The following is a 26,421-nucleotide window of genomic DNA, read 5'->3' on the forward strand; positions in this document are numbered from 1 at the left end:
GATTGTCAGCCAGGAACTGCTGTCAGGTCCTTGAGGCTACCTGCATTTCTTGCCATGTGGCTCCTTCATCTTCAGGCTAGCAATGCTACCAATCAGAGAAGACTCTGCTTTTAAAGGGCTTACCTGATGACATCATAGCCACTCAGATAATCTCTGTATTTTAAGGTCAGCTGATTTGGGACCTTCATACATCTGCAAAACCCTTTCACAACATTACCTAGATTACAGTTTGAATAACTGAAAGAAGGTACGTCTTCCTCAGAGGCCCACAATCTTGGGGAGCCATATTATTAGAATTTTGCCTAGCACACCCTGCTTTTTCTCTTGTCCTCATATGATCCATTCAGCACATGATTCCTCTAAGATAGCTTTTAAAAACGTAAATCAGATATAACACCCTTGCTTGAAACACTCCAATAGTTTCCTATTGCACTGGGAATAAAATTGACGCCTTAACTATAGACTGGAAATAGCTTTTACTACTACTGTATCAACTCAGATAGAGTGCTTTGATCTGCAGCTGTGATAATAGCTTAACATTGAGACTGATGCTTTTTTAGAATCTTCCACTGTCACACTCTGATCCCAGAGATTGTATCACATTTTCATTTATAATTTCTATATTAGTGACTTCTAAATGTACTTCTACAGCCCCAACCTCTCCTCTGATTTCTAGTCTCATATATTCAACTGCCAGCTTGACATGTCTATCTAGATGTCTGATAGGAATCTCAAATTAAAAACATTCAAAACAGAACATTTTTTTGTCTCCCTCCTCCCTCAATAAAAGAACCTATACTTCCCCATCTCTGTAAATGCTTCTATCTTCAATAAAATTGCTCAGGGTACAAACTTCAGTCATTCTTGATTCCTCTTTCCTTCACAGTCCATATATAATCCATCATCAAGTCTTATCAGTGATATATACAAAATATATACTGAATGCATCTACTTCCCTTTATCTCCACTTTCACTGCCCTGGTCCAAGTCACCATCTTCTCTTGTCTAGATTAGTGCACTATTACTTTAACTGGTTGCCCTGCTTCCACTCTTGCCCACTAAAACCCGCTCTCTGCATAATAGACAAATCCTAATTGTTTAAAAATTGTGAATTAGATCATTCATCTTCACTATAAATTATCCAGTGGCTTTCCATTGTGCTGATAACAAAATCCAAACTGCTGACTATGGCTCCCCAAACCCTAAGTGGTCTGCCCCTCTACCTACTTCTCTAATGATCTAGCCACATTGGCCAGACTTGTTTTCATCTCAGGGTTTTTGCCTTTGCTGTTCTTTCAGCCTAGATCTTCTCATGCCTGCCTCCTTCTCATCACTAGGTCTCAGCTCAAGTGTCCCCTTGATCTCCATATGTAAAATACCCTCCCAAACCTACCCCCATTCTTATGCTAGTCACTCTCTATCACATTGCTCTGTTTCATTTCTTCAGTATTACTTACGTCTATCTGAAATGGTCTTATTTACCTATTTAGTGTCTTTCTCTTCCCACTAAACTTATAAGTTCCATGAGAAGAAGAATACTGGCTGTCTGGTTCGCTGCAGTATCCCCAGCACCTGGAATAGTGCATGACATGGAGTAGTCACTCAACAAATACTTATTGACTGAACAAACACATGAATGATCATCTGGATTTAAATGTACTCCCTCACGTTACCAAAACTTGGTTTTTTGGACAGTGTTCTTCCCTAAAGGCAGCTAGTCATTTTGCCCTGACTCTTTCTCTACTCTCCACCTTGGGCCAGTCTCAGCTCCCATCAATCTTAACATCTTCCCTCCTTACCACTGAGAACTCCTAAAAGGCTTAGTGATCAGGGCTGAGACTTTTTATTGGCTTTTAACATTATGTAAGTTTTGTGTGTACAATATTATACTTTGACATCTGTATACACTACAGCGTGAACACCACCAAAGGTTTAGTTTCCATTTGTCACCATACAGCTGATCCCCTTTATTCATTTTGTCCCTACCCCCCTTCCCCTCTGGTAACCACTACTCTGTTCTCTGAATCTGTCTGTTTGTATGTGTTTAGTTTGGTTTGTTCATTTATTTTGTTTTCTTTTGTTTTGTTTTTATATCCAAAGAAGGCATACAGATGGTCAACAGGCACATGAAAAGATGTTAAACATGACTAATCATTAGGGAAATGTAAATCAAAACCACAGTGAGATATCACCTCACGCCTGTTAGAATGACTATTATCAAAAAAGGCAAGAGATAACAAGGGTTGAAGAAGATGTGGAGAAAAGGGAACCCTCATACACTGTTGGTGAGAATGTAAATTGGTGCAGCCACTATAGAAAACAGTATGGAGATTACCCCCAAAAAAATTCAGAATAGAACTACCATATGATCCAGCTATTCCACTTCTGGGTATTAATCTGAAGAATACAAAAACACTAATTTGAAAAGGCATATGCACCCTTATGATCATTGCAGCATTATTTACAATAGCTAAGATATGAGAATTTTAATAGGTTTTTTGTGGGTTTTGGTAAATGGCTACAATTAACTCCAATCAATAATGCACTTTTGGGCTTCTCTGGTGGCACAGTGGTTGGGAATCTGCCTGCCAATGCAGGGGACACGGGTTAGAGCCCTGGTCCGGGAGGATCCCACATGCCGCAGAGCAACTAAGCCCATGCACAACAACTACTGAGCCTGCGCTCTAGAGCCCCTGAGCCACAACTACTGAGGCCGCATGCCACAACTACTGAAGCCCCCGCACCTAGAGCCCATGCTCTGCAACAAGAGAAGCCACTGCAATGAGCGCACACACCACAACAAAGAGTAGCCCCCATTCACCGCAACTGGAGAAAGCCTGCGCACAGCTATGAAGACCCAATGCAGCCAAAAATAAATAAATTTATAAAAAAAAATAATAATGCACTTTTTATCAGAACCATGCATAAGACAAGTATGGTGGAAGTCCCTGTTCTCAAACAGAAGATCCAATGTAAGGGTTGTTTTATTGTGATTTTAAATATATATATACACACACACACACACACACACACATATATATATATACACACACATAATTTTTCAGCCAAAATGGTTTTCTATCTTAATAAAGGATTGACACCCAAGAAAGCCAGGGCTGTTATTGAAGAAAAATAGTAAGATTATTATGATACTAGAACTAATGGTTTCTAACTATTAGAAGCAACTATAGACACAACCTTCTCAAGAGAATCACTAGCAACCATGTTATTTGCCATATTTGTGCTTTCAGGAAGGGACAAAAACAACAGCTCTGTGTTTGGTTAAAGGTCATAAACGCTGTCAATTAAGAGCAATATATCTGGGGCTCCCACCTGCCCACAAGCATGGGTTTCCATTCAACTATCTCCATTTTAACAAATACACATCTCAATGGCTGGAAAAGCACTAAATTCTAGGTAGCACACCTAATCATGTGCTGAAATACAAACTTCTCCTTTATAATAGTGATACAGATGATTGATTACTTAATGAAACCATAGCAAATAGTGTACAGTGTTATCCTGAAATATTGAAGCTGTTTCTCACCTAAAGATGGAACAGAATCAAATATTATTAGCAGGGAAGAATAATTAAGAAATTCATGACATTGATTGTAGTTTGTAGCTCTATTGTAAAAAAAAATAATCATCTGTTAGCTTAAGACTGTCCAGGATTTGGGATGTTTTATAGCCTATCCAGGGCCACTAACAGAGAAATAAATATCAAGGCCATATAAGTAGCAAGTTAATCACCTGCTTATTTTTTAATATCATGCAGTAAAATTGAATTTTTTCTTTTGGTGTACAGTTCTATGAATTTTTTTTATTGAAGTATAATTGATTTACAGTATTACATTAGTTTCAGGTGTACAACAGAGTGAATCTATATTTTTATAGATTATACTCCATTTAAAGTTATTATAAAATATTGGCTATATTCCCTGTGGTGTACAATATATCCTTGTAGCTTATTTGTTTTTTACATAGTAGTTTGTACCTTTTAATCCCCTACCCTTACGTTGCCCCTCCACCCCTCCCTCTCCCCACTGGTAACCACTAGTTTTTTCTCTATATCTGTGAGTCTGTTTATGTTTTGTTCTGTTTTGTTATATTCATTTGTCTCATTTTTTAGATTCCACATATAAGTGGTAACATATAACATGCATATATTTGTGTAACCACCACAATAATCAGTGTACAAAACTGTTCCATCACTCCCCAAAATTCCATTGTCACCTCTTTATAGTCACACCCGCTCCTAACTCCCATCCCTGGCAACCACTGATCTGTTTTCTGTTCCTACAGTTTGATCTCTAAACAATGTTATATAAACAGAATCAAACAGCATGTAATCTTTTGAGACTGAATTCTTTTACTCATATAATATTCTCCAGATTTATCTAAGTTGTTCTTCACTTTTTACTGTTGAGTATCATTTCATTGTATGAATGGACTATAGTTTGTATACCCATTTACCCATTGCAGTACATCCTGGTTGTTACCAGGTTTTGGCAATTATAAATAGAGCTGCTATAAATATTCTTGTATAGGTATTTGTGTGAACATAGCTTTCATTTCTCTAGAATAAATACCAATAATGTTCAGATTTAGGTCTACCATTTAATTATTTATTTTCTGTTTGTACCATCCATCTTTCTCTCCTCTGTTTCCCATTTCCTGTCTTCTTTTGGATTATTTGAATATTTTTTAGTTTTCCATTTGGTTTTATCTATTGTATTTTAAGTATATCTCTTTACATAACTTTTTAAGTAGTTGCTTTAGGGATTACAATATATAGACTCACCTATTTCACAGTATATCTAGAATTAATATTTTACTATTTAAAATGGAATGTAGAAACCTTACCACCATACAAGTCCTTTATACTCCCCCTTTTCTGATGTTATTCTCATGTATATTACATCTACACACATTAGCAGCAGCATAAGATAATGCTATACTTTTTGCTTTCAACAGTCAAACATATTTTAAAGAACTCAAGAGAAGAATTGTCTATTATATTTGCCCATAGTTTTACTCTTTCCCTTGCTCTTTCCTTCTTTCTGGTGTTCAAAGTTTCCTTTCCTTTCTGTTTCAAGAACTTCCTTTAGCCATGCTTTCAGAACATTTCTGCTGGCTATGAATTCCTTTAGTGTTCCTTCATTTGAGAATGTCTTTATTTCACCTTTATTTCTGAATAATATTTTAGTCAGATATAGAATACTGGGTTGGCAATTCTTTTCTTTCTAGCCCTTGAAAAAAAAATGGCCACTTCTTTCTGGCCTCAATTGTTTCTGATGAGAAATCTGCAGTCATTTGAATCATTTTTCTCCTGTAGTTAATGTGTCATTTTTCTCTGGCTGCTCTCTAGTTCTCAGCAGTTTGATTATGATGTGTCTGGGCATAGATTTCTTTGGTTTTATCTTGTTTGGAGTTTGCTCAGTTTCTTGACTCTGTGTGTTAATATCTTTCATCAAACTTGGTAAGCAGTCAGCCATTATTTCTTCAACTATTTTCATCACCATATGGTTTCTTCTCCTTTTCTGGAACTCCAATGGCATGAACATTAGCTCCTCTTGTTGTTGTACAGGTCCCTGAGGCTCTATTAACTTTTTTCAATCTTCTTTCTTTCTGTTGCTCAGATTGGATAATTTCTATTGATCTATCTTCAAAATCACTAACTCTTTGTTATCTTCCTTCTACTATTGAGCCCTTCCAGTGACTTTTTATTTTGGTTGTAGCATTTTATGTTCTAAAATTTCCATTTGGCTTTTCTTTATGCTTTACGTTTCTTTGCTGATTCTTTCTGTTTATATTGGTTTAAGAATATTTATGATTTTGTGTCTGAACACCATAATAATAGCTGCTTTAAATACCTTGTCAGATAATTCAAAAATATGTGTTGCTTTGTCATTGGCATTTGTTAATTTTTTTTCCTCATATGAGTTGAGATTTTTGTGGTAATTCATATGCTGAGTAATTTTTTGTATTTGTATTGTAAGCAATACTTTATGTGACTTTGGTTCTTGTTTATATCCTATTGATAATATTTATATTTTTGCTTCAGCAGGCACTTGATCTGGTTAAGTCAAGTGAAGGGAGAAAAAGGGAGAAAAAACCCAGAGGATTTTCCAACAGTCTCTGAACTTTAGGGGTTCCCTTTTCTTCTTGAGCTAGAACTAGTAGGTTTCTCCTGGATCTCTTTATCTCTGTCTCTATCTCTCTGTTTCTCTCTCTCAGTACTCACTTCCATTTAAGGCATCGTTGAATTCAGGTTACAGGATACCAGAGGAAAACCATGGTAAACTCACAATTGGTTCAGTGACATTTCAAATTCAAGTGTGCTTTCCTTTTCCTCCTGTTGATATTTACTTTTCAGAGACCTCAAATAGCTGCATCATGCATTATGTGCAAGTTCTATTGTTGCATCTATAAGAGAAAATGGTTGCTATGTGTTTACTCCATCTTACCTAGAACTGGATTCCTTGCCTGTTTTGTTTGTTTGTTTGCTTGTTTAAGGGACAAATCTTGGCTTTGATTAAAATTTCTTCTAGTTTTCAACTGACCTTTTCTGGGCCGTTCCCCCAAAGTGTTCTCTGCTACAATTTTAAAGAATCTATTGATAATATACTTCAGCTACATCATGAATTCAACTGGCTGTTGTGTGCTAGCTGGGGAATATAGTCACTATTTATGTCATTATTCCTGATGGGGGATTGCACTGTTAATTCTAAAAAGTGGCTAATAAGGTATTCTTTAGAACAATATTGTTCAAGGTTGAGATTTTCCAATATGGAAAATATGAGAGCTAACAATAAAATTAATCAGGTGTAAATCTTGCTGATGCCTATGTTTCCGTCCAAGAAAATACACAATCAGAAACAACATTTTCAAATACAAAGGATAACCTTTTGGATAAAGATTTTTCCTTCTCTAGTTGATTTTAGCCCATAAGGATAAAAATCTACCTAGGTCAATCTACCCAGTATTTGAAGTAAGTAGATAAATTCTCGTGCAGGTTTGGATAGATTTAATCATTCTTACCCTGTATTCATATTCTCTTGACAGAAAATCATCCAAATATGTGAATTCAAGCAAAAGTTTAAATTCTTTCTTGCATTGTATCTTATGTTTGATTGTGATTCATTTTCTGAATTCTTTGTTGAATCTTATATTATTTTGTAGCCAAAGAAATGCATCTCACTTTCAAGGAGACATATATTTAACTTATTAAGAGACTGAGAATTTGGGACTATCCAATAGATAGGGACAATGTTTCTCCTTACTCCTAGAGAATTTAATAAATATGGAAGCAGGAGTCCATGAGGAAATTACTTAACAGAGGAGGAAGGAGGCCTCAGGTGACTTTGTCAATGTCATACAGTTAGCTAACAGCAGAGCTAGTGCTAAGAACTGTGACAACTTGACCCTTAGAGTTTTCTTCCACAACACATTGCCTCTGTGCCTCCATATTTGTGAGAGATAAACGTCTATCTAGGTGGTGCATTGCCAGGACTATGGTGAGAAATTCAGAAAACTCTCCCAAGTCTGAGCAGATAAAAAAGTATGAGTTTCATTGTGGACAAGTAAGAATAAATGAGTTTGCAAGAAAATTACACAAAGTCCAAAATATTGGTAAAGGATTAGGGACTCATTATGGAAATACAGACATTATTAAGAAATGTGTTAGTTGGGAACAACCTAAGCATCCATCAATGGAAGAATGCATAAAGAAAAGAAAATGTGGTATACACACACACACACACCACAATGGAATATAATTCAGCCATAAAAGGGGAGGAAGTTTTGCCATTTGTGACAACATAGATAAGCCTTGAGGGCATTATACTAAGTGAAATAAGTCAGACAGAGAAAGACAAATACTGTATGGTCTCACTTATACATGGAATCTAAAACAACAACAAAACCAAAACAAAACAAAAAAACAATCTCATAGATACAGAGAACAACAGGATTGGCGGTTGCCAGAGGCAGGGGTTAGGGGTGAGCAAAATGAGTGAAGGGGGTCAAAAAGTACAAACTTTCAGTTATAAAATAAGTCATGGCGTGTAATGTACAGTATGGTGACTATAGTTAATAATACTGTAGTGTATGTTTGAAAATTAAGAGAGTAGATCTTAAAAGTTCTCATTTAAGAAAAAAGTTTGTAACTACGTGTGGTGATGAATGTTAACTAGACATTGTGGTGATCATTTTGCAATATATACAAATATTGAATCATTATGTTGTACACCTGAAACTAATATAATGTTATGTGTCAATTACATCTCAACAAAAAAATTGAGAATGGATTGTCTTAAAAACATAATAAATGTATTAGGAAAAAACTACAAAGCATTAACATTGTTTAATACAAAACCATAATGTATATAACTGGAACACTATGTCTTAGTTTAGTCACTATGTCAAAGAAAACAGAATAGAAATTTCTGGGAAAAGCTATAGGGTAGATAAGAAAATTATCTAAGGTATAGAGACTTCCATAAAAAATCTTTCCAGGATGGGAAAATACAGAGTGGGTAGAAATAAGACAAGTATTTATTAAATTTTATAAGTTTATGGTTTAGGTGAACATATTCTATTAGAACTGGAAACTTGAAAGATGTAGTTTTAGGACTCTTATTTTTTTTTTTACCAGAGATTTAACATGTTAAATGAATTATTTCTTGGCCACATATTCCCTGTCCTTGCTCCAGTCCCCTCAGGGGCTCCGGCACATGCATCGAGGACTTAAAAAGTAGGCAGCTTTAACGAGCCACCGTAGTAATGAAAAGTGTAACATGAGGTGCAAAAATACCATTTGTAGCATCAGAGAGTAACAGATATTCCCCGAATTTCACACCCAACTTCCTCCCCAAGTTAGTACAACACATGATATGTGAGTATGGGTTTTATGGTGTGACACATCCATGGTTTAGCTAAAGTGGTTAGACTGATTGATTCCACAGATGTAATAGTGCTCAGCTTTTATGCTCTATCTTGTAGAAAATGTGAATTTCACACGGTCACAGAACAAATAGAAGCGTGATTTACATTAAGTACCTGATTTCAGGTATTTTTGATAAGTCTGTTACATTTCCAAAAGTTACAAAATTTTTGCTCTGGGAAATGGGGGGGATGTGATGTGATGTGTGGCCACCTCTCTTCCCTACACTTATGGTAAAAGCAGTAAGAGAATTATAAAGAGCTTTACTCCTTTTCTATGTTCTTTTTTTAAAAATAAATTTATTTATTTTATTTTTGGCTGTTTTGGGTCTTCATTTCTGTGTGCGGGCTTTCTCTAGTTGTGGCGAGAGGGGGCTACTCTTTGTTGCAGTGCGCAGGCTTCTCATTATGGTCGTTTCTCTTGTTGTGGAGCATGGGCTCTAGGCACGTGGGCTTCAGTAGTTGTGGCACAAGGGCTCAGTAGTTGTGGCTCATGGGCTCTAGAACGCAGGCTCAGTAGTTGTGGTGCATGGGCTTAGTTGCTCCGTGGCATGTGAGACCTTCCTGGATCAGGGCTCGAACCTGTGTTCCCTGCACTGGCAGGTGGATTCTTAACCACTGGGCCACCAGGGAAGCCCCTCTTCTATGCTCTTGTTTCTCTCGGTGGTAATACAGGGAGAGGCTAATTAGGTGGCCCGGGTGGGGGGGTGGTTATTCTGTCTGGTAAGTGCCTTTAACTCTCCAGAGAGGGGAGGGGGGATCTAAGAAGAAAAAAAGCAAGGCTTTCTTGCTAGAGTTGTCCTTAAGCTCTAAAGGTTTCAGAAAGGACAGTAGAGGGAATTTTATTGACCAGCATTGTTAAGCAGAGCAGAAAAACAGACACAGTTTAAGACCAGGGTCCCTGTCCAGGAACAGATAGCACATTTGGCAGAGGTGGAGCCAGTGAGGTATTTCTCAGGAGCCAACCAAAAGACATAGACTGGCTGAATGGATACAAAAACAAGACCTGTATATATGCTGTCTACAAGAGACCCACTTCAGACCTAGGGACACATACAGACTGAAAGTGAGGGGATGGAAAAAGATATTCCATGCAAATGGAAATCAAAAGAACGCTGGAGTAGCAATGCTCATATCAGACAAAATAGACTTTAAAATAAAGACTATTATAAGAGACAAAGAAGGACACTATATAATGATCAAGGGATTGATCCAAGAAGAAGGTATAACAATTGTAAATATTTATGCACCCAACATAGGAGCACCTCAATACATAAGGCAAATACCAACAGCCATAAAAGGGGAAATCGACAGTAACACAATCATAGTAGGGGATTTTAACACCCCACTTTCACCAATGGACAGATCATCCAAATTGAAAATAAATAAGGAAACACAAGCTTTAAATGACACATTAAACAAGATGGACTTAATTGATATTTTTAGGACATTTCATCCAAGAACAACAGAATACACTTTCTTCTCAAGTGCTCAGGGAACCTTCTCCAGGATAGACCATATCTTGGGTCACAAATCAAGCCTTGGTTAATTGAAGAAAATTGAAATCGTATCAAGTATCTCTTCCAACCACAATGCTATGAGACTAGATATCGATTACAGGAAAAAAAAAACTGTAAAAAATACAAACACATGGAAGCTAAACAATACGCCACTAAATAACCAAGAGGTCACTTTAGAAATCAAAGAGAAAATCAAAAAATACCTAGAAACAAATGACAATGAAAACAGGATGACCCAAAACCTATGGGATGCAGCAAAAGCAGTTCTAAGAGGGAAGTTTATAGCGATACAATCCTACCTCAAGAAAAAAATCTTAAACAACCTAACCTTACACCTAAAGCAATTAGAATAAGAAGAACAATAAAAAAAAACCCAAAGTTAGCAGAAGGAAAGAAATCATAAAGATCAGATTAGAAATAAATGAAAAAGAAATGAAGGAAACAATAACAAAGATCAATAAAATGAAAAGCTGGTTCTTTGAGAAGATAAACAAAATTGATAAACCATTAGCCAGACTCATCAAGCAAAAAAGGCAGAAGACTCAAATCAGCAGAATTAGAAATGAAAAAGGAGAAGTAACAACTGACACTGCAGAAATACAAATTATCATGAGAGATTACTAGGCGCCTGCCTTGAATGAGGGAATCAGACTTAGGGTAGCCACACTCCAGCAGCTTTAACCCACTTCCTCTCCCCAGTCCACCTAGTGCTCCTCAGCACCTTTTATATAACAGAGGAAGGGAAACTGAAGAATCATAAAGCTGGAGTAGAAACTCTTCCAGGCATCTTCCACGCCCATGCTTTCACAGGTAAAGGGGACCAGTTGTTATATTTTCCCCCTTAATTTCTAAAATAATACATGCTTATTGTAGAAAACTGGGAAAACACAGGAATGAAAAAAATAAATTAAACCATCCATAATCCCACTGCCTAAAGACAAATGTCATTCCAGTCTCCTTTCATGCATATGCATAGGGATTTAAAATCATATAGTAATCTGAACATGCTGTCTTGTTGTTTGCTTTTTCAACTAGCAATAGTTCACAAATATTTTGATGCCAACACATATTATATTTCAAGTTTTTAATAGCCATGTAATAAAATTGTATCAGACTTTAGTCAACAAATCTCTTATTGCTAAACATTTACTTTGATATTATAAACAGATTTTATAAATATTCCTATAAAGAAGTCTTTGTGCCTTTCATAATTATATCCTTAGAATAAACTAACTGCAGTGGGTAAAATGGTATATATTATTTTGTTAAAGATTTTTGATTTGCCCTTTGGAAATACACAAAATTGCACACTTACCCTTAGTGTATGAGTGTGCCCAACTCACTGTACCTTTCCCAAAGAAACACAGATTTTGTTCTTTGAGGAGAACATACAGATTTACTGCATTGGACACTACTCCATTAGACATTGATACTACTAATAATAGCTAACATTTGTTGAATGTGTTTTCTAAAAAGCATATCTTTTCCCCTAATTTTTAAAATCATCTTAAAGGAGAAGACAGATTAATGAGATACTAATATGTACAGATGTGTAGAGAAAAACATATATTGCAATCTATGCTAATTATATGTGTTCACTAGGAGAAATAGCTCAAGATGAAAGTTGACTTTGAAGGTTACTGCAGGGAAAGCTTCCTGCAAAAGGAATAGTCATTATTATCATCTTTACCTAAGTAATCACCAGGCACATGCTATTGAATTAAGTGCTTCATATGCTTTACTTAATGAGAAAGGAAACAAATGACTATCTATTAATTTTCCACATCATGGAGGTTGCAGTTTATAGGAACTGCTGAAAGAACTCAATTCTGAAGATAGTATTTATCTAGCCTCTCCTTATTCCTAGTGCCTAATCTCTGGCATGGCTTTATTAACTTCTTAAAATCACTGAAAAGGTAACTATTTTGAAAGAGGTCAAAGGCCTATTTGATTAATTTCTGCACTGACACACCAATTAAAGGCACAAATGTAAGCAAATGTTGTGATTAGTCAGAAAAAGCTTGAAAGAAATCTATTCTAAAAAATAAAAGTCAACCTCACAAATGGGTGAAAGATGTTTTATTTTTAATTAACATCTCTATTTGGTTTGAAAAAGGAAGCTGACTGTAGGCTATTTGAGAATGATTCTTATCTGTTACAGTAACATGGATTGAGTAGAATGGTTGCCCATAAGGGTACTGAAAACTGAACATTAAGAAATTATCTTTGGACTTGTGAAGGTGGCGGAAGAGTAAGATGCAGAGATCACCTTCCCCCCCACAAATACATCAGAAATACATCTACACGTGGAACTGCTCCTACAGAACACCCACTGAACGCTGGCAGAACACCTCAGACCTCCCAAAAGGCAAGAAACTCCCCACGTACCTAGGTAGGGCAAAAGAAAAAAGAAAAAACAGAGACAAAAGAATAGGGATGGGGCCTGCACTAGTGGGAGGGAGCTGTGAAGGAGGAAATGTTTCCACACACTAGAAGCCCCTTCACGGGCAGAGACTGCGGGCGGCGGGGGGGGAAGCTTTGGAGCCACAGAGGAGAGCGCAGCCACAGGGGTGCGGAGGGCAAAGCGGAGAGATTCCCGCAGAGAGGATCGGTGCCGACCAGCACTCACCAGACCGAGAGGCTTCTCTGCTCGCCCGCCGGGGCGGGCGGGGGCTGGGAGCTGAGGCTCGGGCTTCGGAGGTCGGATCCCAGGGAGAGGACTGGGGTTGGCGGCATGAACACAGCCAGAAGGAGTTAGTGCGCCACGGCTAGCCGGGAGGGAGTCTGGGAAAAGTCTGGAGCTGCCGAAGAGACAAGAGACATTTTCTTGCCTCTTTGTTTCCTGGTACACGAGGAGAAGGGATTAAGAAAATAGTTATTCAAGTCCAGGAAGCACAGAGAGTCCCATACAGGATAAATCGTAGGAGAAACACGCCAAGACACATATTAATCAAACTATCAAAAATTAAATACAAAGAAAAAATATTAAAAGAAGCAAGGGAAAAACAACAAATAACACACAAGGGAATCCCCATAAGGTTAACAGCTGATCTTTCAGCAGAAACTCTGCAAGCCAGAAGGGAGTGGCAGGACATATTTAAAGTGATGAAGGAGAGAAACCTACAACCAAGATTACTCTACCCAGCAAGGATCTCATTCAGATTTGATGGAGAAATTAAAACCTTTACAGAACAGCAAAAGCTGAGAGAGTTCAGCACCACGAAACCAGCTTTACAACAAATACTAAAGGAACTTCTCTAGGCAAGAAACACAAGAGAAGGAAAAGACCTGCAATAACAAACCCAAAACATTTAAGAAAATGGGAATAGGAACATACATATCAATAATTACCTTAAATGTAAATGGATTAAATGCTCCCACCAAAAGACACAGACTGGCTGAATGGATACAAAAACAAGACCCATATATATGCTGTCTACAAGAGACCCACTTCAGACCTAGGGACACATACAGACTGAAAGTGAGGGGATGGAAAAAGATATTCCATGCAAATGGAAATCAAAAGAAAGCTGGAGTAGCAATCCTCATATCAGACAAAATAGACTTTAAAATAAAGACTATTACAAGAGACAAAGAAGGACACTATATAATGATCAAGGGATCGATCCAAGAGGAAGGTATAACAATTGTAAATATTTATGCACCCAACATAGGAGCACCTCAATACATAAGGCAAATAATAACAGCCATAAAAGGGGAAATCGACAGTAACACAATCATAGTAGGGGACTTTAACACCCCACTTTCACCAATGGACAGATCATCTAAAATGAAAATAAATAAGGAAACACAAGCTTTAAATGATACATTAAACAAGATGGACTTAATTGATATTTATAGGACATTCCATCCAAGAACAACAGAATACACATTTTTCTCAAGCGCTCATGGAACATTCTCCAGGATAGATCATATCTTGGGCCACAACTCAAGCCTTGGTAAATTTAAGAAAATTGAAAACCTATCAAGTATGTTTTCTGACCACAGGGCTATGAGACTAGATATCAATTACAGGAAAAAAATATGTAAAAAATACAAACACATGGAGGCTACACAATACACTACTTAATAACGAAGTGATCACTGAAGAAATCAAAGGGGAAATCAAAAAATACCTAGAAACAAATGACAATGGAGACACAAGGACCCAAAACCTATGGGATGCAGCAAAAGCAGTGCTAAGAGGGAAGTTTATAGCAATACAAGCCTACCTCAAGAAACAGGAAACATCTCGAATAAACAACCTAACCTTGCACCTGAAGCAATTAGAGAAAGAAGAACAAAAAAACCCCAAAGCTAGCAGAAGGAAAGAAATCATAAAGATCAGATCAGAAATAAATGAAAAAGAAATGAAGGAAACAATAGCAAAAATCAATGAAACTAAAAGCTGGTTCTTTGAGAAGATAAACAAAATTGATAAACCATTAGCCAGATTCATGAAGAGAAAAAGGGAGAAGACTCAAATCAATAGAATTAGAAATGAAAAAGGAGAAGTAACCACAGACACTGCAGAAATACAAAAGATCATGAGAGATTACTACAAGCAACTCTATGCCAATAAAATGGACAACCTGGAAGAAATGGACAGATTCTTAGAAATGCACAACCTGCCGAGACTGAACCAGGAAGAAATAGAAAATATGAACAGACTAATCACAAGCACTGAAATTGAAACTGTCATTAAAAATCTTCCAACAAACAAAAGCCCAGGACCAGATGGCTTCACAGGCGAATTCTATCAAACATTTAGAGAAGAGCTAACACCTATCCTTCTCAAACTCTTCCAAAATATTGCAGAGGGAGGAACACTCCCAAACTCATTCTACGAGGCCACCATCACCCTGATACCAAAACCAGACAAAGATGTCACACAGAAAGAAAACTACAGGCCAATATCACTGATGAACATAGATGCAAAAATCCTCAACAAAATACTAGCAAACAGAGTCCAACAGCACATTAAAAGGATCATACACCATGATCAAGTGGGGTTTATCCCAGGAATGCAAGGATTCTTCAATATATGCAAATCAATCAACGTGATACACCATATTAACAAATTGAAGGAGAAAAAGCATATGATCAACTCAATAGATGCAGAGAAAGCTTTCAACAAAATTCAACACCCATTTATGATAAAAGCCCTGCAGAAAGTAGGCATAGAGGCAACTTTCCTGAACATAATAAAGGCCATATATGACAAACCCACAGCCAACATTGTCCTCAATGGTGAAAAACTGAAACCATTTCCACTAAGATCAGGAACAAGACAAGGTTGCCCACTCTCACCACTATTTTTCAACATAGTTTTGGAAGTGTTAGCCACAGCAATCAGAGACGAAAAAGAAATAAAAGGAATCCAAATCGGAAAAGAAGAAGTAAAGCTGTCACTATTTGCAGATGACATGATACTATTCATAGAGAATCCTAAAGATGCTACCAGAAAACTATTAGAGCTAATCAATGAATTTGGTAAAGTAGCAGGATACAAAATTAATGCACAGAAATCTCTTGCATTTCTATACACTAATGATGAAAAATCTGAAAGTGAAATTAAGTAAACACTCCCGTTTACCATTGCAACAAAAAGAATAAAATATCTAGGAATAAACCTACCTAAGGAGACAAAAGACCTGTATGCAGAAAATTATAAGACACTGATGAAAGAAATTAAAGATGATACAAATAGATGGAGAGATATACCATGTTCTTGGATTGGAAGAATCAACATTGTGAAAATGACTCTACTACCCAAAGCAATCTACAGATTCAACGCAATCCCTATCAAACTACCACTGGCATTTTTCACAGAACTAGAACAAAAAATTTCACAATTTGTATGGAAACACAAAAGACCCCGAATAGCCAAAGCAATCTTGAGAACGAAAAATGGAGCTGAGCGAATCAGGCTCCCTGACTTCAGACTATATTACAAAGCTACAGTAATCAAGACAGTTTGGTACTGGCACAAAAACAGAAATATAGATCAATGGAACAGGATAGAAAGCCCAGAGATAAACCCACGCGCATATGGTCACCTTATCTTTGATAAAGGAGGCAAGCATATACAGTGGAGAAAAGACAGTCTCTTCAATAAGTGGTGCTGGGAAAACTGGACAGGTACATGTAAAAGTATGAAATTAGAACACTCCTTGACACCATGCACAAAAATAAACTCAAAATGGATTAAAGACCTAAGTGTAAGGCCAGACACTATCCAACTCTTAGAGGAAAACATAAGCAGAACACTCTATGACATAAATCACAGCAAGATTCTTTTTGACCCACCTCTTAGAGAAATGGAAATAAAAACAAAAATAAACAAATGGGACCTAATGAAACTTAAAAGCTTTTACACAGCAAAGGAAACCATAAACAAGACCAAAAGAGAACCCTCAGAGTGGGAGAAAATATTTGCAAATGAAGCAACTGACAAAGGATTAATCTCCAAAATGTACAAGCAGCTCATGCAGCTCAATATCAAAAAAACAAACAACCCATTCCAAAAATGGGCAGAAGACCTAAATAGATATTTATCCAAAGAAGATATACAGATGGCCAACAAACACATGAAAGAATGCTCAACATCATTAATCATTAGAGAAATGCAAATCAAAACTACAGTGAAATATCATCTCACAGCGGTCAGAATGGCCATCATCAGAAAACCTAGAAACAATAAATGCTGGAGAGGGTGTGGAGAAAAGGGAACACTCTTGCACTGTTGATGGGAATGCAAATTGATACAGCCTCTATGGAGAACAGTATGGAAGTTCCTTAAAAAACTAAAAATAGAACTCCCATATGACACAGCAATCCCACTACTGGACATATACCTTGAGAAAACCGTAATTCAAAAAGAGTCACGTACCAAAATGTTCATTGCAGCTCTATTTACAATAGCCAGGACATGGAAGCAACCTAAGTGTCCATCAACAGATGATTGGGTAAAGTAGATGTGGCACATATATACAATGGAATATTACTCAGCCATAAAAAGAAACGAAATTGAGTTATTTGTAGTGAGTTGGATGGACCTAGAGTCTGTCATACAGAGTGAAGTAAGTCAGAGAGAGAAAAACAAATACAGTATGCTAACACATATATATGGAATCTAAGAGAAAAAAAAAAGGTCATGAAGAACCTAGGGGTAAGACGGGAATAAAGACACAGACCTACTAGAGCATGGACTTGAGGATATGGGGAGGGGGAAGGGTAAGCTGTGGCAAAGTGAAAGGTTGGCATGGACATGTATACACTACCAAATGTAAAATAGATAGCTAGTGGGAAGCAGCCACATAGCACAGGGAGATCAGCTAGGTGGTTTGTGACCACCTAGAGGGGTGGGTAGGGAGGGTGGGAGGGAGGGAGACACAAGAGAGAAGAGATATGGGAACATATGTATATGTATAACTGATTCACTTTGTTATAAAGCAGAAACTAACACACCATTGTAAAGCAGTTATACTCTAATAAAGATGTTAAAAAAAAAAAGAAATTATCTTTGACTCAGTTACTATTAAAGTTAACACCAAAGGTCATTCACAGTTATTTCTATATGTCTAGGTATTTTCTCATTTCTCTAAATTTTGAACTAAGACATAATATTTCCTCAATGTTCATAATAGCTCCTGGAACAGCTTACCAAATTATGAGAAACTGGCATATTCTCTTACAGGTTAAAAGATAAACACATAACCTGTGTAAGAGTTAGCAAATAAATCTTTTATTAAGGAACTAGGTGGGGCACTGTTCTTTAGGGTGAGTTCCTAAATTTAAGAACTGCCTTTGTCCTACCAAACACTTCGTTAAAAATTTGTTTCCAACTGAAATGTTCTACCACATTAAGGGAAATTTACTGACAAACTGTTAGTAATTAGCTGATGGTGTGCCACACCCAAGCATGTTCTCAGCCAATTTTTTCTAGGTTTGTGCAAACAGTCACACATCAGACATTTATCTCAGATAGGTACAATCATAATCATGTATTTTATGAAAGGTCATGCCGTCTCTTTTTTAAAAGATTATCTGACCTCAGAGCTCAGCAAAGAGGTCTTGTGGAAGTACAGCCTAAGATGGGAGGAGACAAACATGGATTAGTAGTTAAATAGCGCAGTTAGTTCTCAAATATTCCTATTCATGGAAGAAAAATAATGATGCAGATTCCAAAAAATTGATGATAATTAAAGCTTCTCTACATGAGTGTGAATAACTTAGGGTAAGACAATTTTGAGAAACTGTTGAGGAGGGTAAACCTCAGTCAATTGGATGTCAGGTCCTGTAACTGAAACCAAAAGATGATGGGGTCCCTGGAAGTCAGGGAAGAATTAGAAGTGTATGTATTTATGCATTTGTGTGTTAGAAGGATTAAGGCACCATGATTTGGGTTTTCACTGGTGGTCTGGGGCCAAATGGACTAGAACTGCCTGCTATCTAGCTTTGGGACCACATTCTCATTATATATTTCTTCACACTCCAGGCATTCATCCTTATGACACGCTCAATCCTACCACATTCTTGTTGATTGGGACTCTTTTGCAGATGAATTAAGAGCAAGATAAATAAAATCGTTTTCAGATACAAGACATTATTCATCCCTTTAGAATTTGGAAAAAAGAATTACAGGGAGAAGAAATACTAGTATTGCTACTACGGAAATTGTATGGCCAAGAAGTCACTTCAGGTTTTCCCTCAATTTCTATAAAAATTTACCTTCATTATTCCCAAGTCCATCATTGTGATTTCTGAGATATCTAATAACTCAATTATTTTTGACTTTTAATTCATTAGAGTGTTGCTCCTTCCAGTGTCCATTCATCATCAACTGTAAGATCTTTGTCTCTATTATGTCTCATAGTTTTTTTTTGCTTGCTTTTGAGACTTCTTTTGTTATTTTATTGGATTTATTTCACACTGTTTTGATGTCTCACTTTTTACCTTGGTGACTTCCCCCATTCCAATGTTTTCCTTTCTTATAAACATAGATTTTGATTTACAATGGTTCATAGAATCAAATTTGTTTAATGTGCTTATGTGATTAGATGACATTAGATTTATTCTCTCTTGATTGTAAATAAAAGTGAGAAAGGATGACACCATCTAAATATTAAAAAATTCCTCTTATCTTGAGAACACTCTCATTTAGAATCCATTTTTGTTTAGATAATTGCCAACAACGTATATATTTGTCTTGCCCAGTAAAAAACAAGATAGGACAGGAAGAGAATTAGAAAGTCGATACCAAAAATCAGCCTATATCTTTGAAGTAACTAAAGAAGCGAAGAATGAGATATAGGAGACAATAGCAAGGTATCACTGAGCCCCCTTTTGTAGGTTTAACTCAACTCAGACAAATTAAATAGAAAAAAATTTACTGATTGGATTGCTGAACCACTCTTAGTAATCTTGAACAAATCGTGAAAATCTGTAGATACCAAAAGCCTGGAGAGTTTGATTCTGGAAATTATTGACAACCAGATTTGACTTTGATCCTTAAAGAAGTCAAGAATATAATATTGTGGATGATTTATGCATACTTAGAAGAGCTCTAGGAGACAGCAAAGGTCTGTTGGTAACAAGTCATACCAAATGAGTCTCTTTTCTTGAGTTTCTTTTCTTGATGGGGTGACAAGGTAGGTAGTAAAGGAAATGCCCCAGATATAGTATATCTTATTCTCAACAGGTCATTTGACAAAGTGTCTCATAATGTCCTAGTAAATAAGATGATAAAAGAAAAGCTGGATTGAACAACTGAACTTCAACAGGGTTGATTTGTGTTATTCTGGAAAGACCTCTAAAATGTTGTGGTACAGAACGTTGTTCTCTCTGACATTTTTATTATTATTTGGATGAAGATGCAGAAGGCAAGTTTATCATGTATGTAAAAGTTAACAAAGTTGGGAAGGATAGTAAACATTCTGAATGATAAATTCAATATTGTAAAAGATGTTGAATGTTTAGATCAAAATAGAACTTTATGAAAATGCTAGAAAAAGTGCACCCCCATCCAGAAAAAAAGAAGAGGAAGAAAAATGATATGAAACTGATAAAGTATAAATGTAAAGTTCTGTGTTTAGTTTAGAAAATCAGAGAACTGAGAGAAACTTGACAGCAATTCATGGGGAAAAAGATATAGAATTTTATTGATCACAAGCATCCTTTGAACCAACTAATACAACAAAATGAAACAAAACAAAAAAGTGAATAGAATTTTAGGTGGCACTAGTAAGAGCCTAGTGTCTAGATCTGTAAAATCGGGATAACAATAATAAATAATAATGATGATGATGATACCTTCCCCATAGGGCTCTTGCACTATGAGAAAATCCATGTAAAACGCTTGGCACTGGGTTAAGTATAAACATTCATACACTAGTTATTATTATTATTAACAAGAAATACGATAGTCCTACTTTACTTTTGTCAAATCACATGTGGAACAGTATGCCCATATGAAAGTTACTGAGGAGGGTAGAAATATTGGAACCAATACGAGGACTGGAGAAAACTTGCAGTGGGGAAGATGAGATAATGATAGCCTTCCAAAATATTAAGAGCTAGTGAAGAAGAATTAAATTTACTTTTCATGACTCCAAGCATTACCAATAGGAGAAATAAATAGGTAGAAGGCACAAGGAGGCTCATTTTAGTTCTATAAGGACAAGCTTTCTAATAATCAGAGTTATTCAAAGTTGGAATGGATTACTCATGTGGTGGTGAGTTTCTTGTCACTTGAAGTAGTCAGACAGATGCTGGATGACCACCTGGCAGTAAACTCTGTAGAAGGGATTCTTGCATGTGGTGTATTTATGCATTCATCCATTTATTAAGTCCATCATGAAACAAATAGTTAAGGAGCCCCTACAGTAGGTCAGTATTCTGATAAGTTCTAGCAGACATCTAAGGTTCTTTCCAAGGTAATGATTACATGATTTTGAAGAAACATGTTATCTTAAGCTTTCACAGAGGGACACCTAAGCTCCATGTAGGGGCTACTTTTCTTAGAACTTATCTCTGTTCCCTACCCTCAACAGCCCCTAACGTCACTTACTGCAAGAGTAAATAACCCGGTCTCTTATTCCATTGTCTGCACTATAAACCAATGCCTCATGAATCACATCAAGTTGAAAGCTTTGCCATTTCAGCAGTGTGACTGTTTTTTCCAACTCAGCTGTGCCAGAAGGGCCATCCATAGTTTCCAATTCAAGTTTTGCTGCTCCTGTGTGATGTTTCATGTTGAAATGACATTTTCTTTTCAATGTAAACATTTTTAGAAACACAGTGAGATTTCAGTGTAACAAATGTAGCAGAATAGCTATGCCTAGCCTGCTGGGTGAAATCATTTTTTGAAACAATGTTAGAACAAAGAAATTCACTCTCTGTAAAAGGAGAGCTAGCTTAGAAATCATAAACAATATTCACACACTGTGTTCCAGATGAGGTAGTCTTCCTGCTGCTGTCAGCAATATTTGCTGCCAAATTCACTAACTGCTTTAGCCTGACCTTGAGTCGATAAACAATATAATCTTCCATGCCACATCTCACCAGCCTCTGCTAGTCAAGAAAAGCATGCTTCTTTCATAATTACATCACAAATGCAGCTTGCTGTACTAGAACAGCAAAGCACTTGAATTGAAAATCACTTGTCCAAGACTTCCTAGCCAACAAAGCAAAACAACCCCCCTCAAAGCCCCAAACACACAAGGGAAGAACACGGCACTGGGTGATCAGTAAGAGCAGTTTGAACACACACAAAATGCCTTAGGAGTAACAGGATAGCACAGAGGTGAGAAGACTGTGACAAAAATAGTCAGTGGAATGGAAGCATAAGAAACAGCTGCAGACTGTTCTTATAAGACTTATAAACAGTCTTATAAGACTAAGACTTCTTATTCCCAAGAGAGACTTGGAAGTAGTTTAAATGTTGGTGCATGTTCTTTTTTCAAAGGAGGCAAGTAAGAAATTAAACAAATTTTAATGTAAGTGTAAAACATTAAAATAAATAGAAAATATTGTGAACAGTTCACACCTTCTCTCCCCACCACACTCTCAGACCATTTTCTATGTAGCACACACATAAGTAGTAAAATGATGGCAATTGTCATTCTTCTCTACTTGCTTGGAATAAGTTGTTCCTTGCCCTGGTTGAGTGACTATTTGCAAGGCTATTCTAATACATTTTTAAAAACTGTGTATACATTTGTATCCACTCAGCAATACCTATAATGTCATCATTTCCAAAAGAGGCAGCAAAGTGAAAGGTTATCAATTTAGAAATATTAAAATAAGTCAACAAAGCAGAACTTTCTAGCATAAAACAAAATGAAACGGCTTAACACTGCCCCTTATTCTGTCCCTTGTATGAAGGACCAAATGATCCTATCATTCTGTTCCAGGAGGAATATTAGGATGATATAACGGAGTTGTCCTTGGTGGGAGGGTAGTATGACTGGAATAACTTTGCCTCCTGAGTGAACAGTAAACAAACAGAAGGGAGTATAATCAGTCACAGCTACATAGAGCTTCATGGCCAACAGAGAGGAGAAAAGTTAATGGTTAAAAGGTTATAAAATGCATATAACATGAAGATCAGCAATGTGTGTTCTTCCTCCACAGAGACTGTAGAAATAGGATATGAGTTGTGAAATGTTGGTTGATGAGGGTTTTTTAAAGGGCCTTGATTTAAAACATCAAATAATATGGTAATACTTAAAAATGGGTAAAATGCTTGAGCAAATAATTCACAAAAATACAAATAACTAGTGAATATCTGGGAAAAAATCATCCTCACTGGAAATCAAAGGTAAAAATTAAACCAAAAATAGGATATTGTTTTCCTCTGTCAACTAACCCAACATTGTCAGTATCACTATCATTATCTCAGCCATTCAGTCTTAAAAATGTTGGCGTCCCACTGACTCTTCTCTTTCCCTTACCTCCAATATCTAATCACCAAGTCCTTTAGACTCTTTGCAGTGCCTCATTATGTTTCATTCCCACTGTAAGCATGTTATTTAGAGCCTCAAAACTTCACTTCTTGACTATTGCAGTTGCTTATTAATTGGCCTTTCTACCTTTAAATCTATCCTATACAACACTTTCACGTCAATCTTTCTAAAACAACATTTTATATGGGACACTCCTCTACTCAAGGGGGAATGTTCCATGAACTAGTGGGTAAAGTAAAAACCACTCCAGCATTTACAGCCAGTACTTATTTAGTGCTTACTATGGGTCAGACACACACACACACATAATTTCCCAACACTATGAGGTAAGCAGCATTATAATCCCCTTTTACTGGTGAGAAAGCTCAAGATAAGACAGTGAGAAAGTGGTAGAACTATGTCTTGAAGTTTCCACTCTTATCAGATATTTCTACTTCCAGTTCCCTGAACACAGCACATGCATCCCTGCCTTGGTGTCTTTGTTCATTCCATATTTTCTGTCAAAACGGTAATTTCTTCACTTTATTTAACAAAATTCTGTCAATCCTTTGAGACCATGTTCAAGCTTTCTGTGACTGTTCCAGCCCAGACTACTTCTTATTTCTTCATAGTCCTCCTTCATTCATAGTCCCATAGTTCTTGTCCTTATCACCCATTTGGCACTTACTGCAGGGTACCTATGTTGTTATTTATTTGTATATCTGTTTTTTTATTCATTCTGTTACCTTAATTAGATTAGAGTCCACCTGAGGGCCAAAACCATGTCATATACCTTGTTTGACTTACCCTGTACCTAGCACAGTGCCTGAGAATAGTAGATGCTGAATAAATTTTTACTAATAATAGTAATTCATTTGTTTATTAATCAATATTTACTAAACATCAAATATATGTCATTCTAGGTTCTGAGGAAATAAAGATATAAAGATAATTAAAACGTTGTCTCCTCCCTGCCCCCAGGGTCTCACAGACTGGAGGGAAGAAAGACTTGTAAATGAAATATTACAGTGATATGATGAGTGCTGTATGTATGAAGCACTATGGTAGTACAGGAGAAGTGTTAATCTCTGACTAGGGAGATCTCATAAGCTTTCATCTGGTTGTTACATTAAGTCCAGTCTTGAAACAGAAGTTCATCAGGTACACAAGAGATTTCTAGTAGGGAGAAACAGCATATACAAAAATGTTGGGGCAAAAAATCATTGTACACTTGAATTGCAAATAGTTGAGAGTGGTTGGAGAGTAGGGTGTGTAGATGGAGGTAGGAAGATGAACCTAGAAATGTAAGTAAGGGCCACAGCATCAAGGGCTTTATATGCTGGACAAAAGAAGTATGGTTTTTATTTTTTATTGAAACACTAAAATTTCTCCAGTTTGGCAGCTGGAAGGCCCATTGTGACCCTAGCAAAAGAAATTTCAGTGGAGAACCCTAAGCCCAGCTTACTCTGGGCCCTTGGTTCTTCTGGAGGCTAATGTTAAGTGTCGTTTTTCAAGTCTTAATTCCCTACAGAAAGCTAGTTGGCAATTTTCTTTATCAGTTATGGTAGCCACACCTGCAAATTTGGAATTTCCTAAAAGTTTCATACACCTTCACACCTACAGGTTTTACTCAAGCTTTTCTAGTACATTAGCTTCAACTTTCTGCCCCACGGTCAGACCCTGCTCCTGCTTCTAGACTCAGCTTAGATGTGGTCTCCTCTGGGCAGCTTTCAATGACATAGACCTTGGTGGCCTGACACCATTCTGCATAGGAGGTTATTCATAATGAGCTCTCAATAAGCTTTTATTAAATTGAATTTACCAGAGCAAAAGCTTTGTTAAAGAAATAGAATATATCAATTAGTAAAAGATTCTTTAATGAAAACAGTGTTTACTCAATTTTAGTCATTTAATTATCACCTGTAGGATATCTGCCATCTTCACATACCACCTATGTTACCTACTTAATACTCATGAAAATTGACTCGCTTTATCCAAATTGCCAACAAATATATTAACAAGTGCTCAACAACACTAGTCATGAGAAATACAAACTAAGACCACATTGTACTCATGAATAGATCTACCAAAATGGCTAAAATGTCAAAGACATGGCATGAAGTATGGTGATAAGGAGCAACTGGAATTCTGGGACACTGATGGTGGAGACCACTTTGGGCAAATGCCTGCTTAGCTGAAGGCATGCATCTTTTGACTCACCAATTCTATTCTTAGAATTTATCCTACACAAATATAGGCATGTTCACCAAAAGAACCAATTGAGAGTATTCACAGAAGTACTATCTGTAATACACAAATATTAAAAACAGCCCAAATGTCTTACCAACAGTAGAAATGCATAAGTGAGTTATGATGATACTTACATAATGGAATTTTATACAGCAATGGAAATGAACAAACTACAACTACTTGCAACAACATGATGGTTTTCATAAAAATAATGTTTAGAAAAGGAGACAGATACATAAAGGCACATGCTGTAGGATTCCATTTATATAAAGTTCAGATAGAAGCAAAACAATCTATGATATTAAAAGTGTGGGTAGGATAACTGCTGGGGAGTTATTACATTGATAGAGACATGAAGGGCTTTCTGGGATTCTGGTACTATTTTGTTTCCTGATCTGGGTTCTGGGTACAAGGATGTACTTACTTTGTGAAAATCTAATGATCTATGGTTTTTGCATCTTTTCTGAGTATACCATATACTCCAATAAAAAGTCTCCATCTGAAAAAAAAAAAAAAAGAAATTTCAGTGGAGTTACAATGTGGAAGCCAAATCCAAGGAGGCTGAAGAGTGGACAAACAATGAGAGAGAAGCAGTGGTGAATTTAAAGTACTATTTCTACACAATGGCTATAGAGAAAGTAAGACATATGACAGAGAGAATAGAGGATGGGGGGGGATTCTCTGGGGAAACTTGAGGGAGGGGATATGTGATGGACTTTGGGTTCTAAAAAAATGGGAGAGGATAATATACAAAGCAC

General features: G+C 36.7%; 1 protein-coding gene across 1 annotated transcript in view; it reads right to left on the reverse strand.

Moving 5' to 3' along the window:
- Positions 1 to 26,130, reverse strand: part of POF1B (POF1B actin binding protein) — a 145,568-nt gene extending 119,438 nt beyond the window's left edge. The window contains exon 1 of the mRNA XM_068533418.1: positions 26,088 to 26,130. The gene's annotated coding sequence lies outside the window, so the exon portion shown is untranslated. The remainder of the gene's footprint in view (positions 1 to 26,087) is intronic.
- Between the last annotated feature and the right edge of the window lie 291 nt (positions 26,131 to 26,421).

Source organism: Eschrichtius robustus, chromosome X (assembly GCF_028021215.1).
Source record: "Eschrichtius robustus isolate mEscRob2 chromosome X, mEscRob2.pri, whole genome shotgun sequence".
NCBI classification, from domain to species: domain Eukaryota; kingdom Metazoa; phylum Chordata; class Mammalia; order Artiodactyla; family Eschrichtiidae; genus Eschrichtius; species Eschrichtius robustus.